The sequence below is a fragment of the Phascolarctos cinereus genome, unplaced genomic scaffold, assembly GCF_003287225.1.
Source record: "Phascolarctos cinereus isolate Bilbo 61053 unplaced genomic scaffold, phaCin_HiC Scaffold_4;HRSCAF=312, whole genome shotgun sequence".
NCBI classification, from domain to species: domain Eukaryota; kingdom Metazoa; phylum Chordata; class Mammalia; order Diprotodontia; family Phascolarctidae; genus Phascolarctos; species Phascolarctos cinereus.
In genome coordinates this window covers 274705657-274720040 of record NW_027555847.1, presented here as the reverse complement: position 1 = coordinate 274720040, position 14384 = coordinate 274705657, and positions in this window count along the sequence as shown.

The following is a 14384-nucleotide window of genomic DNA, read 5'->3' as shown; positions in this document are numbered from 1 at the left end:
TAGAATTTGGTGTTCCAATTTTCCCACATCATCTCCAACATTTATTATTTTTCTTTTCTGTCATATTAGACAATCTGATATGTATGAGGTGGTACCTTAGAGATATTTTAATTTTCCTTATTTTAATGAGTAGTGATTTAGAGTGTTCTTTTTAATATGACTATAGATAGCTTTGATTCTTTTTTATCTGAAGCTGCCTGGTCATATCCTTTTATTATTTATCAATTGAGGAATGATTTGTACCCTCATATTTTTCTCTACGTATGTACATATTTCTATATATGTATGTATGTACATGCATCATTTAATTTTTTTAACTTTTTAAGATCAAAATGATCCCTTTTTACATTTTGCATTGATCTCTGTGTCTTGTTAGGTAAAAATTCTTCCCTTCTCCATAGATTTGACAGGTAAACTATTTTGCTCTCCTAATTTGCAAATGATATCACCCTTTATGTCTATATCATGTACCCTAGTTTGACTTTATCTTGGTTTACATTGTAAGATGTTGATCTATATCTAGTTTTCACCATAATATTTTTTCTAGTTTTTGTGAAATAGTGAGTTCTTATGCCAGAAAATGGGGTCTTTGGGTTTATCAAAGACTAAATTACTATTATCATTTACCGCTGTGTTTTGTGTACCTAATTTATTTCACTGATCTACCACTGTATTTCTTAGCCAATACTAAATAGTTTTGATGATTATTACTTTATAATATTGTTTGAAATATGGTACAACTAGGCCACATTATTTTGTATTTTTTCATTAATTCCCTTGATAATCTAGATTTTTTTTTCTTCTACACAGATTTTGCTACCTTTTTTTCTAGCTATATAAAATAATTTAGGTAGTTTGGTATGGCACTGCATAAATAAATTAATTTAGGTAGCATTGTCTTTTTATTATACTGGCTCAGCCTAACCATGAGCAAGTGATATTTTTCTAATTGTTCAGATCTGATTTTATTTGTGTGAAAAATGTTTTGTAGTTGTGTTCATATTCTTCCTAGCTTTGTCTTGGCAGGTAGACCCCCAAGTATTTCATATTGCCTACAGTTATTTTAAATTGAATTTCTCTTTCTATCCTTTGCTATTGGGCTTTTTTGTAATATGTAAAAAATTCTGATGATTTTTGTGAATTTATTTTGTATCCTGCAATTTTGTTAAACTTAATTATTTCAACTAGTTTTTTTTTCAGTTGATTCTCTAGGTTTATCTAAATATGCCATCATATCATCTGCAGAGCAATAATTTTGTTTCTTCATTCTAATTCTTTCAATTGCTTTTTCTTCTTTAATGACTGTATCTAGTATTTCTAGTACAATATTGGGTAATAGTGGTGATAATGGACATCCTTGCTTGACTCCTGATCTTACTGGGAAGGCTTCTAGCTTATCCCTTGACAGATAATATTTGCTGATGGCTTCACATAAATACCACTTATCATTTTAAGGCAAGTTTCATTTAGTCTTGTGCTCTCCAGTGTTTTTGTTTTTTTTTTAAAAGTAGTAGTAGCTGTATTTTGACAAAAACTTTTTCTGGGTTTATTGTGATAAACATATGATTTCTGTTGGTTTTGTTATCAATATGGTCAATTATGCTGATAGTTTTCCTAACATTCAACCATCCCTGCATTCTTGTAATAAATCCTCCCTATCTGTAGTGTACAATTTTTGTGCTATATTGCTGTAATCTCCTTGCTAGTATTTTATTTAAATATTTTTCTTCAGTATTCATTAGATAAATTGGTCTTTTTCTTTCTTTCTTTCTTTTTGCTTTTCCTTATTTATATATCAGTATCAATACGTGTCATAAAATAAGTGTGGTACACTCCATACTAAGATAAAGTAAAAATGGGTACATGATTTATATATAAAAGCTGATACAATTAGCAACATAGGAGAACAATGATTAGTTTACCTGTCAGATCTAAGGAGAAGGGAAGATTTTATGACCAAATAAGAGATAGAGGACATTATGAAATGCAAAATGGATGACTTTGATTACATTAAATTGAAAAGCTTTTGCACAAAGCCAATGTAACCAAGATTAGAAGGGAAGCAGAAAGCTTGGAAACAATTTCTACAGCCAATGTCTCTGATAAAGGCCTCATTTCTAAAATATATAGAGAATTGAGTCAAATTTATAAGAATACAAGTCATTCCCCAACTGGTAAATGGTCAAAGCATATTAACAGGTGGTTTCAGAGGAAGAAATTAAGGCTATTTGTAGTCACATAAAAATGTTTTAAATTGATATTGATTAGAGAAATGCAAACAAAAACAACTGAATTATCTCATCACAGATTAGCTAACATGACAAAACAGGAAAACTTCAAATGTTGTAGATGTGGGAAAATTGGAGCACTACTGCATTGTTGGTGGAGTTGTGAACTGATCCTAGCATTCTGGAGAGCAATTTGGAGCTATGCCCAAGGGGCTATAAAATACTTTTGACCCATACCGTTTGACCCAGCAACACCACATCTAGGTCTATATCCAACGAAATCAAAAAAAAAAAGAGAAAAAGCATCTAAATGTACAAAAATATCTATAGCAGCTCTATTTTTTTGTTGGTGGCAAATAATTGGAAATCAAGAAGATATCCATCAACTGGGGCATTTCTGAACGAGTTGTGATATATGAATATAGTGGAATACTATTGTGTCATAAGAAATGATGAGCAGGCTGACTTCAGAAAAAATTGAGAAGATCTATATGAATTGAAGTTGAGTGATGTGATCAAAACCAGGAGAACACTGTATTTAGTAACAGCCATATTATGTGATGACTGACTTAGATAGACTTAGCTTTTCTCAGCAATTCAAGGATCTAAAAAACCTCCAAAAGACTCATGATAGAAAATGCTATCCTTATGTACACAAAGAACTTAAGAGTCTGAATGCAGATGGAAGCATACTCTTTGTTGTCCTTTTCTTTTGTTGCTTTGTTTTGTTTCTTCTTTCTCATGGTTCCACTCATTATTTCTAATTTTTCTTTCCTTCATGATTAGTGTGAAAATGTGCTTAATATGAATGAATAAGTAGAGCCTATATCAGATTGTATGCCATTTTGGGGTCAGAGGAGAAGAGGGAGGGGGAGGAAATTTACAAATCAAAATCTTATGGAAGTGAATGCTGAAAACTAAAAATAAATTAATTATAAAAAAGAGAAAAAAAGAAATTTGGTAGGAATCTTCCTTTACTTATTTTTTTCATATAGTTTTTTATAGTATTTGAAATAACTTTACATTAAAAGTTTGATAGAGGGGGCAGCTAGGTGGCACAGTGAATAAAGCACATAACACTTACTAGCTATGTGACCCTAGGCAGGTCACTTAACCCCATTGCCTAACGAAAAGAAAAGAAAAGAAAAGAAAAGAAAAGAAAAGAAAAGAAAAGAAAAGAAAAGAGAAGAAAAGAAAAGAAAAAAGAAAAGAAAAGAAAAAAAAAAGAAAAGAAAAAAGAAAAGAAAAGAAAAAAAAGAAAAGAAAAGAAAAGAAAAAAAGAAAAAAGAAAAGAAAAAGTTTGATAGAATTCACTTGTGAACACAAGTTCACTGGCCCTGGTGATTTTTGTTTTAAGGAAATTCGTTGCTGGCTTCTTTAGTATCTTTTTCTCTAAGCTTGGGTTTCTTAAGTATTATATTTCCTTTTTTTTAATGTGGGAAATTTATATCTTTTGTAAATATTTATACATTTCCCTCATATTGTCAGATTCATTATCACATAATTGGTCAAAATATTTCCAAATAATTGTTTATTTTTTTTCTATATTGGTGCTGAATTCACCTCTTTCATTTTGATTTCTTCTTTCCTTTTGTTTTAATTAAATTAACCAATGGTTTATCCATATTTTTTTTCAATAAGCCAGCTTATATTTTTATTCACTACTTCAATGTTTGGTGTTTTATTGGAGATTTTTAATTTGTTCTTTTTCTCAGTTTCATTGCTTTTGTTGCTGTTGTTGCTGCTGTACTTACATGCCCAGTTCATTGATCTGCTCTTTCTCTTTCTGAGTGACTTAGGCATTTGGGATATAAATTTAACCTTATGTTTTAGCTAAACTCATGTTTTGATTGCATCCCATAAGTTTTTGCATATCGACATTATTTGACATAATTGGCATATTGTCTTCTTGTTATTCTCTTTAATGAAATTACTGATTTTTCTATGATTTGTTCTTTGATCCACTCACTTTTTAAGATTTTTTTTTAGTTTTCAATTAATTTTAATCTATCTTTCCATTGCTCTTTATTGGATCTAATTTTTATTTCATTGTGGTCTGGAAAAGGGTGCATTTGATACTGTTGCCTTTTCATGTTTGTTTATGAGGTTTTTATACCCTAATCATCATCAGTTTTTGTGTAGGTGCCATGTAGACCTGGGAAAAAAAGGTATATTCTTTTCTAATACCATTCAGTTTTCTCCAAGGTTCTATCATAACAAACTTTTTAAGAACCATATTCACTTTCTTTACTTCTTTCTTATTCATTTTGTGGTTAGATTTATATAGTTCTGAGAGGTGATTGTTGAGGTGCTCCACTAGTATAATTTTACAATCTATTTCCTCCTGTCAATGATTTAACTTCTCCCTTAAAAATCTGGACATTAAACCATTTCATGTGTACATGTTTAGTATGGTCAATACTTTATTATCTATGGTATCTTTTAGCAAAATGTACTTTTCTTCCTCCTTAATGTAGATTTATTTTTGCTTTTACCTTGTCTGAGAGATCATAATTGTTATCTCTCCTTTTTCTTTTACTTCAACTGAGGCAGAACAGATTTTGTTCCGGCCCCTTACATTTATTCTATGTGTATTTCTCTGCTTCAAATGTTTCTTGTAAAGAACATATTATAAGATTCTGGTTTTTATTCCACTGTACTATCTGCTTCCTTTCTATGGATGAGTTCATCCCATTCATATTCACATTTATGAATACCAATTATAGTTCCTTCCATCCTATTTTTCCATTTACAATTCTCTCTCTTTCTCCTTTCACACTGTCCTTCCTAACTTGTATTTTACTTCTGATCACCACCTACCCCAATTTGCTTTCCCTTCTATCTTTTCACCCACTCTCTTATCCTCCTCTTCTCCTACTTTCCTTTATGGTGAGAGAGATTTCTGTACTCAAATATGTTATATTTTATTCTCTCTGAAAAAATTTCAAGGAGAGTAATGTTCAAAGTATGTATCTCTTCCCATTGCTCCCTCTGTTGTAATAGGTTTTGTGTACTTCTTGTAAGATAGTTTACCCCATTCTACCTCTCCCTTCTTCTCCCAATACAATCTTCTTTCTTATTCCTTAACTTTTTTTTCCAGGTCAGTTGTTTTACCAATTAGATATTTTATGTTTTCTTCTATTTCTTTTTCATTCTTTTATTTCTACTTGACTTATTCTTGCTGTCTCATACAGTCTTTAGCTTCCATTTGCCCAATTCTAATTTTTAACAAATTGTTTTCTTCTATTAGATTCTGTACCTCCTTTTCCATTTGACCCATTTTTTTAAGGAGTTCTCCTCAGTGAGTTTTTGTGTCGCTTTTTCCATTTGGCTAATTCTGCTTCTTCAGCAGTTGTTTTCTTCTGTGTACTTTTTTTTTCCATTTGGCAAACTGTATTTTTTAAGGACTTGTTTTCTACAGTTAATTTTTGTCTTTCCCTTTCTAAGCTATTGACTCTCTCTTCCATACTTCTTATTTCTCTTCCCAATTTTTCTTCTACCTCTCTTATTTGAACTTTAAAATCATTCTTGAGCTCTTCCAAGAAGGCTTTTTGCACTTCATATTTCCTTTTGAGGTTCCAGATGTAGGTTTTCTCTTATTTGACCTTTAAAATCATTCTTGAGCTCTTCCAAGAAGGCTTTTTGCACTTCATATTTCCTTTTGAGGTTCCAGATGTAGGTTTGTTGACAATATTGCCCTCTTCAGAATTTCTGCCTTGATCTTCACTGTCTGCATAATAAGAATCTATGGTACATTTCTTTTTGCTGATGGCATTTGCTTATTTCTTGGCCTTTAAAAAAATTGAGCTCTCCCGCTGATGAGTTGAGGTCACTGACCCCAGCTTCTTCTGCTAGGAGCCTGGGGCCTGGTCCCTGGCTTTCTGTCCCGGGGCCCTCAACTGCTGGCCATTGGAGGCTGTAGGGTTCTGGCAGGTAACCTGGTGTTGGGCTGGAATCAGCAATACTGGAACTCTCGGGATAGGATTGGGTAGTCTGACCCTTGGAGATTGCCTGCTCACCTGGGCCTTTCCTTTCCTTCCTTTCACTTTCTTTGGCTCTTTTCAGATGGATGTTTTACTGCTGCAGGATGTTTCTGTGCCTGGGGCTTTCCCCCTTGGAGCATTTCCCAGCATTTTGCTGAGGCACTGTGAGACTTGACTGCTGTAGAACACCAAGGCATGTGGTGATTTTCCTAGCTGGTTTCCACTGGTTCCCCTGCCCATACTGAGGCATTTGGGGGTTGGTGTTTGCTTGCTGCACCACCTGGGGCTCAGGATATCCTCTGGTATGCTGAGATGGGGCTTTCCACTAGCTTGCTGGGATGACTCCCGTGCTGTACTGCTCCACTTCTCCCAAGGCAAGAGGGGCCTTCCTGTTAATCCCTCAAGCTACCTGGGCTAGGCTACTGGACTGCTGCCCCCCATCTTTTAACTGGTTCACCTGTTTCACAGTTTTTCCTGGAGTGAAATTTTCTAGGCCTTCAGAGGTTAATAAGGGACAATGAGTGCGACTTACTCCTTATCCCACTGTCTTAGCTCCCAGAAGTGGAACTTGAGTGATTATTTTCTTTTTTTAACTTTAGTATGTCCTTTTCCCTTTGGCCAATTTTAATTTCTAAAGAGTTCTTTTCTTCTGTGAATTTTTGTATCTCCTTTTTCATTTGGCAAATTCTACTTTTTAAGGAGTTGTTTTATCAGTGAATTTTTGTACATCTTCCCCCACATGTACACATACCATTTTTTGCACTTCCTTTAAAGGTATTGACTTTCTTACAATTTCCTTGTATCACTCTCATTTATTTTCCCAATTTTCTTTTTACCTAGCCTATTTGTTTATTAAAATGGTATTTGTGCTCTTCTGGGAGTTATTTTTGACCCTGAAATCAATTTACATTTTTTTGAGGCCTTGCCTATATACAGGCTTATTTTGTACCAGGAAGTGTTTTAATCACTAGGAATTAAAAAAAAAAAAGAGGCAAAAATACTGTTCCTCCCTTAAAGAATTTACAGTTGTAATGGTAGAGGCAGCATAAAAACAACTATTCCATAGACAATATATGTAATGTAAATGTGTATACATGCATATAATTTTAGAGGAAAGGTGCTAATGAGAGTGAAGCGAAGGGAGGAGTTGAAGTGGCTAGTATTTTAACTGCATCTTGAATGTAGTCAGGGAAACAAAGAGGTGCAGGTGAGGATGAAGTATATTCCAGGCATGGGAAGATAGTGATTAAAAAGGTATATAGTCAGGCTGATCATGTATCCGTGAAACTTCAAGAAGGCCAATGTTTAAAAGTCTTAGAACATATGAATTGGAGTAAAGTGTGAAAACAGGTATCTAAGTGGCACCAAAGTCTGGGGTGAGAGGAGTCAGTAACTCCTACTTTTGGTTTTCCTCTTAAACACCAATCTCAGCAGAATGTGCCATCTGTAGGTTACACTGCAGGTTACCTGCCTTCCACTTCCTTTGTTTTATAGATGCTAGATATATTCTTCTAAAATTAATATGAAAAACTAATGATCTCCTTGATCTGCAACAGTAATTGCAACTATCATTGTCTGTGATTTAAACTTTACATTGTTTTTGGTGTTCAGTTGTGCCTGACTTTTTGTGATCCCATTTGGTGTTTTCTTGGCAAATTACTAGATTCTCTACATCATTTTTACAGAGAAAGAAAATGAGGCAAACAGACTTCACTGACCTGCCCAGGATCACATAGCTAGTATGTATCCTAGGCCAGATTTAAACTCATGAAGGTGAGTCTTCTTCAATCCACACCTGGCACTGTGCCACTTAGCCGCCTGAAAACTCACATAGTTAGTAAATTATAAACTTATGGATTTGACCTCAGTTTAAATGAGTAATGAATCATTTAGCAATTATGACCATTCACTGTTCATTGAAATGAATATTTTACATTGAATATTTTACATACACATTTTATCATATAGAAATACCTTGTTCTGCATCAATGTTTTTATGTTATATTTCAGAAATGTAAATAGGATTTCTCTATACATTGTGATTGATATGAATTTCAATATGAATTATAGAATAAGATATACTATTAAAGTGAGATATCATAGCCATAGTAAGAAGTTACTAGCAAGCTTATTCTAGCATGCTGTGTGAAGTCCAATTTATCAATTGTATATCAGGAAAGTCCAGAACATATCCAAAATTGTTCAGTTGTCCAGCAATAACCTTTAGTTGGTCTCAAACTATTGTCAGTTGTGTGCTAGGCATCATTTGGTAAGAATTATTATTGTTTTAAGCCTTTTTTTCCCCAAGTGTTTTATACTTCAGTATATTTCTTAAATTCCCAGTGTGCCTCATAAGTATGTTGCTCCCCCAAAACATTTTTTTAATTACTATTATATACTCAGGAAGCAAATGTTTAAATCTCAGAGACAAAATGCAAGATTTCTCTTTTGGTTGCAAATTGTTGAATGGAACAAACCTTGGATCTTTCACCTGCAGTGCATTTCTTTTATTAGACTGCTGAATATCTGGACTCATGGATTTCATTATATGTCATTTATGGTTCTAGTGCTTTATAGAGACCAATAATAAAAATAAACACTAACCAGATTTCTATTTTTGCTTACACAATAAAGTTGTCTTCAAAATGATATGCAGATATATTACTTGTTTTAAACATCAAAACTGTTATAAACTGAACAAAAATGATTCAGATCACTGAGGTTGTACTGATATTTGGCATGTCAAGATAGGAGACTAGCAAGATCATTAGATAATGAGTCAATAAAGTCAAGGGATCTAAAGAGCTCATTGTGTACTAAACTCTCATTTTACACATTATGTAACTCAGCCTGAAAACGATTAAATGACTGGTCCAAGTTTACAAAGAGAATAGTCATCCAAGGTGATTAGATGTGAACTGAAGTCCTTTGACCCCAAAATGATGGTTCTTTCACCCTGTGTCACAAAGTAACCTTTCAATGCTTTGATTCTCTTTTAATAACTGAAGAAGTAAGTCATCTCATTTTTCATCTTATTGTATTGAAAAAAAAGTTTAAAAAGCTGAACTTTTGGCTTGTAGCCTGAAAATATGGAATCTTCTAGAAGAAGCACTGAAAGAAGTTTAAAACATGAAAATTATTTTGAAAAGGATTAAGTATGTACAGTTTTCTTAGCAAATCTGAGGAGATTTGAAAGTAATTAATCTTTAGTCAAATTAGAGTTAAGAGTACCAAAGAGTATTGCTTTATGTAATAATGGAACAACACAGATTAAAAAAAAATACATTAAAACTTTCCATCTCATAGGAAAGAGCTGATTCCAGGAAAACAAAGTATGATGAATTGGTCATTTTTTTAATCCTGGAGAAAATTCTTACCACCATTACACATTGAATTCATTTGGTGAAAATATTTTGTAAAGGCAATAGATTGAAATGGTGCAGGATTTTGGTGTAGGGAATAGGAAATGACTAGCTGAGTGATCTGGAAGAAATCATTTAAACTTTTTAAGTGTCCATTTCTTGATTGCTTTTTTGTTTGTTTGTTTGTTTGTTTGTTTGTTTGTTTTTGGCTAGGCAATTGGGGTTAAGTTACTTGCCCAGGTCACACAGCTAGTGAGTGTTGTGTGTCTGAGGCAGGATTTGAACTCAGGTCCTCCTGACTCCAGGCTCTGTCACTGCACCACCTAGCTACACCTATTTCTTGATTTCTTAATCAAACAAACAAAAATATCCTTTTTTACCATTTCAAAATCTTCTGTGAAAAAAGCTTGGAAAAATACTCTTAAAAAGAGCTACATAAATGTCAGGAATTATTATCAATAATGATAATCATTGCCTTCAAGCAATCTCTGCATTATCTTTCATCCATATAGACAAGCCATACCTAGGAATCATTCATTCATTCAATTAAAAAGCACTAAGTGATATGCTTTATGGTGTCCTCATTTAGCCATTTGTTGTGGGTAGGAGAGTGAAACAAAGAAAAATAAAACACATTTGCACCACAAGGAATTTACAGTCTGCTGAAGGAGATAAAGCACATACGCAAATAATTATGATACAACATAGAATATGATAAATATATGAGATATGAATTAGGTGCAGTGAGGATTCATTGGAAAAAGAGATCACTTGTGGCTGAGGTGTATGGATATGGATCTTTTGGTAAGGGCATTGCTGGAAGTCTTTTCCATGTATTTAAACTTCTAGTCAGAGGATAGATATCTTTAGTTTGTTCATTCTCTTGTTCTCTCTGGAAATATGAAATTAATAATAATAATTCATTTTGTATGTTAAATTTTCCAACCCTATGAGATATGTAGTTGGGGTATCATTGTTTGTATTCATAAATGAGGAAACTGATGCGCTGAGAAGATTAATGACTTCCTTTTTATTCCACATGTAGTAAGCATCTAAGACAGGATTTCATCTTTTCCTAGTCCAGCATTCCATCAATTATTTTGTGTGATCATTAAATATCTAATATTAATATTTAAATGCTGCATACATCATCAGTTTTTTTAGAGTACTTGTGATTTCTCCTTTGCTCCATCACACTTATCTGTGTATAAGGTATTTCCCTTCCTACAGACTCTAAGCTCTTTGAAGAGGTGGAGCAAATTTTTTTAAAAAAGTCATATTCTCCAGTATGCAACACAGCAGCTTATACAGAACAGGCACTTAATTTTTAAAATTAAATCTGAGGCATAGATTTCCAGTACATTATTTGATTGAGGTCTAACTGCCTTGCCATTGTCTGTAACTAAACTACAAATAAAATATTCATCTTCCATCTAGTCTGGAGCTTTTGTTGTTTAGGTGCTGGTTATTGTTTGTTTGTTTTTGTTTGCTTCTGTTTTTAAATGGAAACTTTTTTTGTTATTGTTTTTAACAACTGACACTTTAGAGCATCAGTTCTTACCCTGAAGTCATTGGAGAAATTCGAGAGAATCTATAAAGTCAGATGAGAAAAATAACACATCATTATTTTCACTAATTTGTTACTGAAATGTAGCATTTCTTTAATTGTGAATGTAGACAACATACAGAATTGTGAGAAAGGGTCAATAGGCCTCACCACATTACCAAAGTGACTCTATAACACACATGTGTCATGAACGCACATACATACAAGTTTAAGAAAACTCCTGTGTTAAAGAAACAATATGTGATTTTCAGAATTAAATACTCTAGAGTTTGTACATATTCTTTATTGAAATCAGGTATATATATTCCTAAAACCATTCACACTGTTAAGTCCCCAAAGTGAAAGCTATGTACTGCACCCCTTCTGGCTTCTAGGGATATTTTTTCTTAGAAAATGGTGGAATCTTTATGATGCTGTTTGATACAGCCTCCATTCTAGTGTGATGCTCCCTAATATCAATCACCTGTTGAAATTCTATACCCAGTTTCTTTGAAGTAGTATTAATTATCTTTTAGAAAAAAAATACTAAGTAGATATGACAAGAACTGAAGTTACGAAGCATTTCCTTACAACATCTGAGACACTCTCTCCTATATCATCATGCATCCTGGATCACCCTTCAAGCAGTTTCTATAAAGCATTTTCTCACCAAGTTCATGTTGGAATGCAGCATAGATTTTGAATGAGTTTCTGCCTATGATTAATTCCCATTTTGGGTCAAGCAGATGCCTCAGTTCTTTGCCCTTTACTAGGTGGGGTTGTTCTAAAAATCTGATATGGAGACTAGCTTCAGGAGCTCTAGTGACTTGCTCACCTCACTTTTCAGTGGTCACAACATGATGCACCTTCACCTGAGAGCAGGAAAAAATAATTTGAAAGAAGTCAGGCCTGTTTTCTCATGCTCCCACTCAGGTACAAAAGGAAGTCAGCATTATCAGATTCATGCCCTTAGTAAGCATTCTTATAAGGGCTAGACTTTAATTGGCTAATTCCAGTCCCCTGTTAGATATATTTCACCAAAGTCACAGGTGAAGCATTTCGGAAAAGCTAATTTTTTTTAATGCACAAGTCTTGAGAAAACTTTGGCAAAAACTGTTTCTAGCATTTGCTTAATGCAATAAAGAATTATAAATGCACTTCATCAGCAAATGTTGCCAAATCAGAAAGATTATTGTTGTAAAATGCTCTCAATAGGCCTGTAATACTCACAGGAGCAGTTTTTCACAGCAGAGAGTGTTATTTCTCTTTTTTATTATTCTATAAAGATCCCTATAAAGGAAATATATACTGATGTTTCGAATGGCTTACAAAAATCCTTTTCTCATACACACATATACACACACACATGTATATACACACATTTACATAAGAATATATGGAAGAGATAATTGTTCTTTTTTTCTTTGCTAATCTCATACTATTTTAAAACATATCTTCAGGTATTAAATTGCTTGGTGTCTGTTGTCTTCTCTCCTACTTCACTCCACCAAGGACGTGTCAAAAATATTGCCTGATTTCATACTGTAATACACAGGCTTATCCTGAAACAGCATAAAGAAAAAATACTTCATTGATGCCAGCAACAGTTTGAAGGTCATAATAACTTCTCAAGGTCAGTTCGCCAAATTACAGTTCAGTGCTTTTGCTATATGCTGAAATGAGCTTGGTGTTTTCAATCGTGAGATAACGTGAATAATAAAAAAATAATTCACAGATACTTCTAAGCTCCACTTTCCTAATCCAAAGGTGTGACAGGATGCAACCAACCATGATGATTCAACTTGGAACAAGTTATTATCAGAAAGAAAGCCTGATGGTTGACTGAAAGGTGCTTGGGACTTTAAAGCCTACAAATGTTCAATGAAATAGAATATGCTCCATTCCATTTGTCTGCTTTCCTAAAATATCTTTTTTATGTTGAACAATTCAGCATTTTGTGTTAAAGATAGTTGATCAAATCAGGAAAACAAGAGAGTAAATCTAACCCCATTTTATATGATCTCTGAACAATTATTTATATATTGGGCAGTAGATGTGTTGGAAATAACCTCCGGTGCCCAAATAGGCACAGTAAGTTAGACTCAGGATGAGTGAAGCAGTCAAACCTTTAATCCACTTCCTGCAGGAAGCAGGTGTGAAACTTGAGATAAATATACACGCCCTACAGAAGCTAGAGTGAACCTTATATCCCTATTCCCAGCCACAAGTTCCTACTAGCTGACTTTCATAGGTAGAAATCATCACAGGTCACAGACTTCCTGAAATGCCCACAACCTTGGTAAGTTTCAAGCATGTGCACTCTAAGTAAAGTTTAACCTTTGCCCTACTTCCAGCCTCTAATAATTAAAAAAACAGTTTCACCCAATTTTAGCTGGTTCTTGAAGCACCAGACTCAGAGCTTCTTTTCTCTCAGTTTCTTTATATGTAAATATAATAGTTTCTTACTTCTCACAGATGGTTCAGTGCCAGGCCTCGAATCAGGATGATTCATTACCCTTAGCTCAAATCCAGCCTCAGTCACTTACTGTCTTTGACCCTGGGCAAGTCACTTAACCCTGTTTGTTTCAGCTTCTACATCTGTAAAATACAGTGGAGAAGGAAATGGCAAACTATTCCAATATCTTTGCCAAGTAAACCCCACAAGGGGTCACAGACAGGATGGAAAAACAACTCAACACCAACAACAGCAACAACAACAAAAGATTTTATCCTCCTCTTTTCAATAAATATTGTTCATAGAACTCACTGGCAGTGACATGGTTTGGGGTACTGGGAACCCTGAAATGTTAGGGTAAAGGGGGTCTGCCTCAAAAGAATTCAACCTCTGAAGTCTTCTTTCAGTCAAAGTAATGAGGTTTATTACAACACTAGTATGGCAGGCAGATTCCTAGTAAATCTGCTGTTGTATTACCTCTAAGGGAGCAGGCAGAGTTCCTAGTGAATCTGCAAAATGATGGATGTGAGGATGGCACTTTTATAAGAAAAAAGATCTGAATAGGATTAAGGAATGGTAAATAGCCTTGGGTGGGCCAGGTGCAGACAATGAAAGGAATGAAGTAGTAGTAGAGCCACAGTGAAAGGAAAGCAAAAAAGGATGATTAAGTATCTAGGTAGGCTGGGATGGGTCAGATACCTCAGGTGAAATACAAGTGTGGGAAAGTTCAGGGACTGGGTTGCTTTCAAAGACGTGGTCTTTTCCTTTCAGGGGTGCAGGTCCCATCACCCAATCAGCAGGACATAGCCC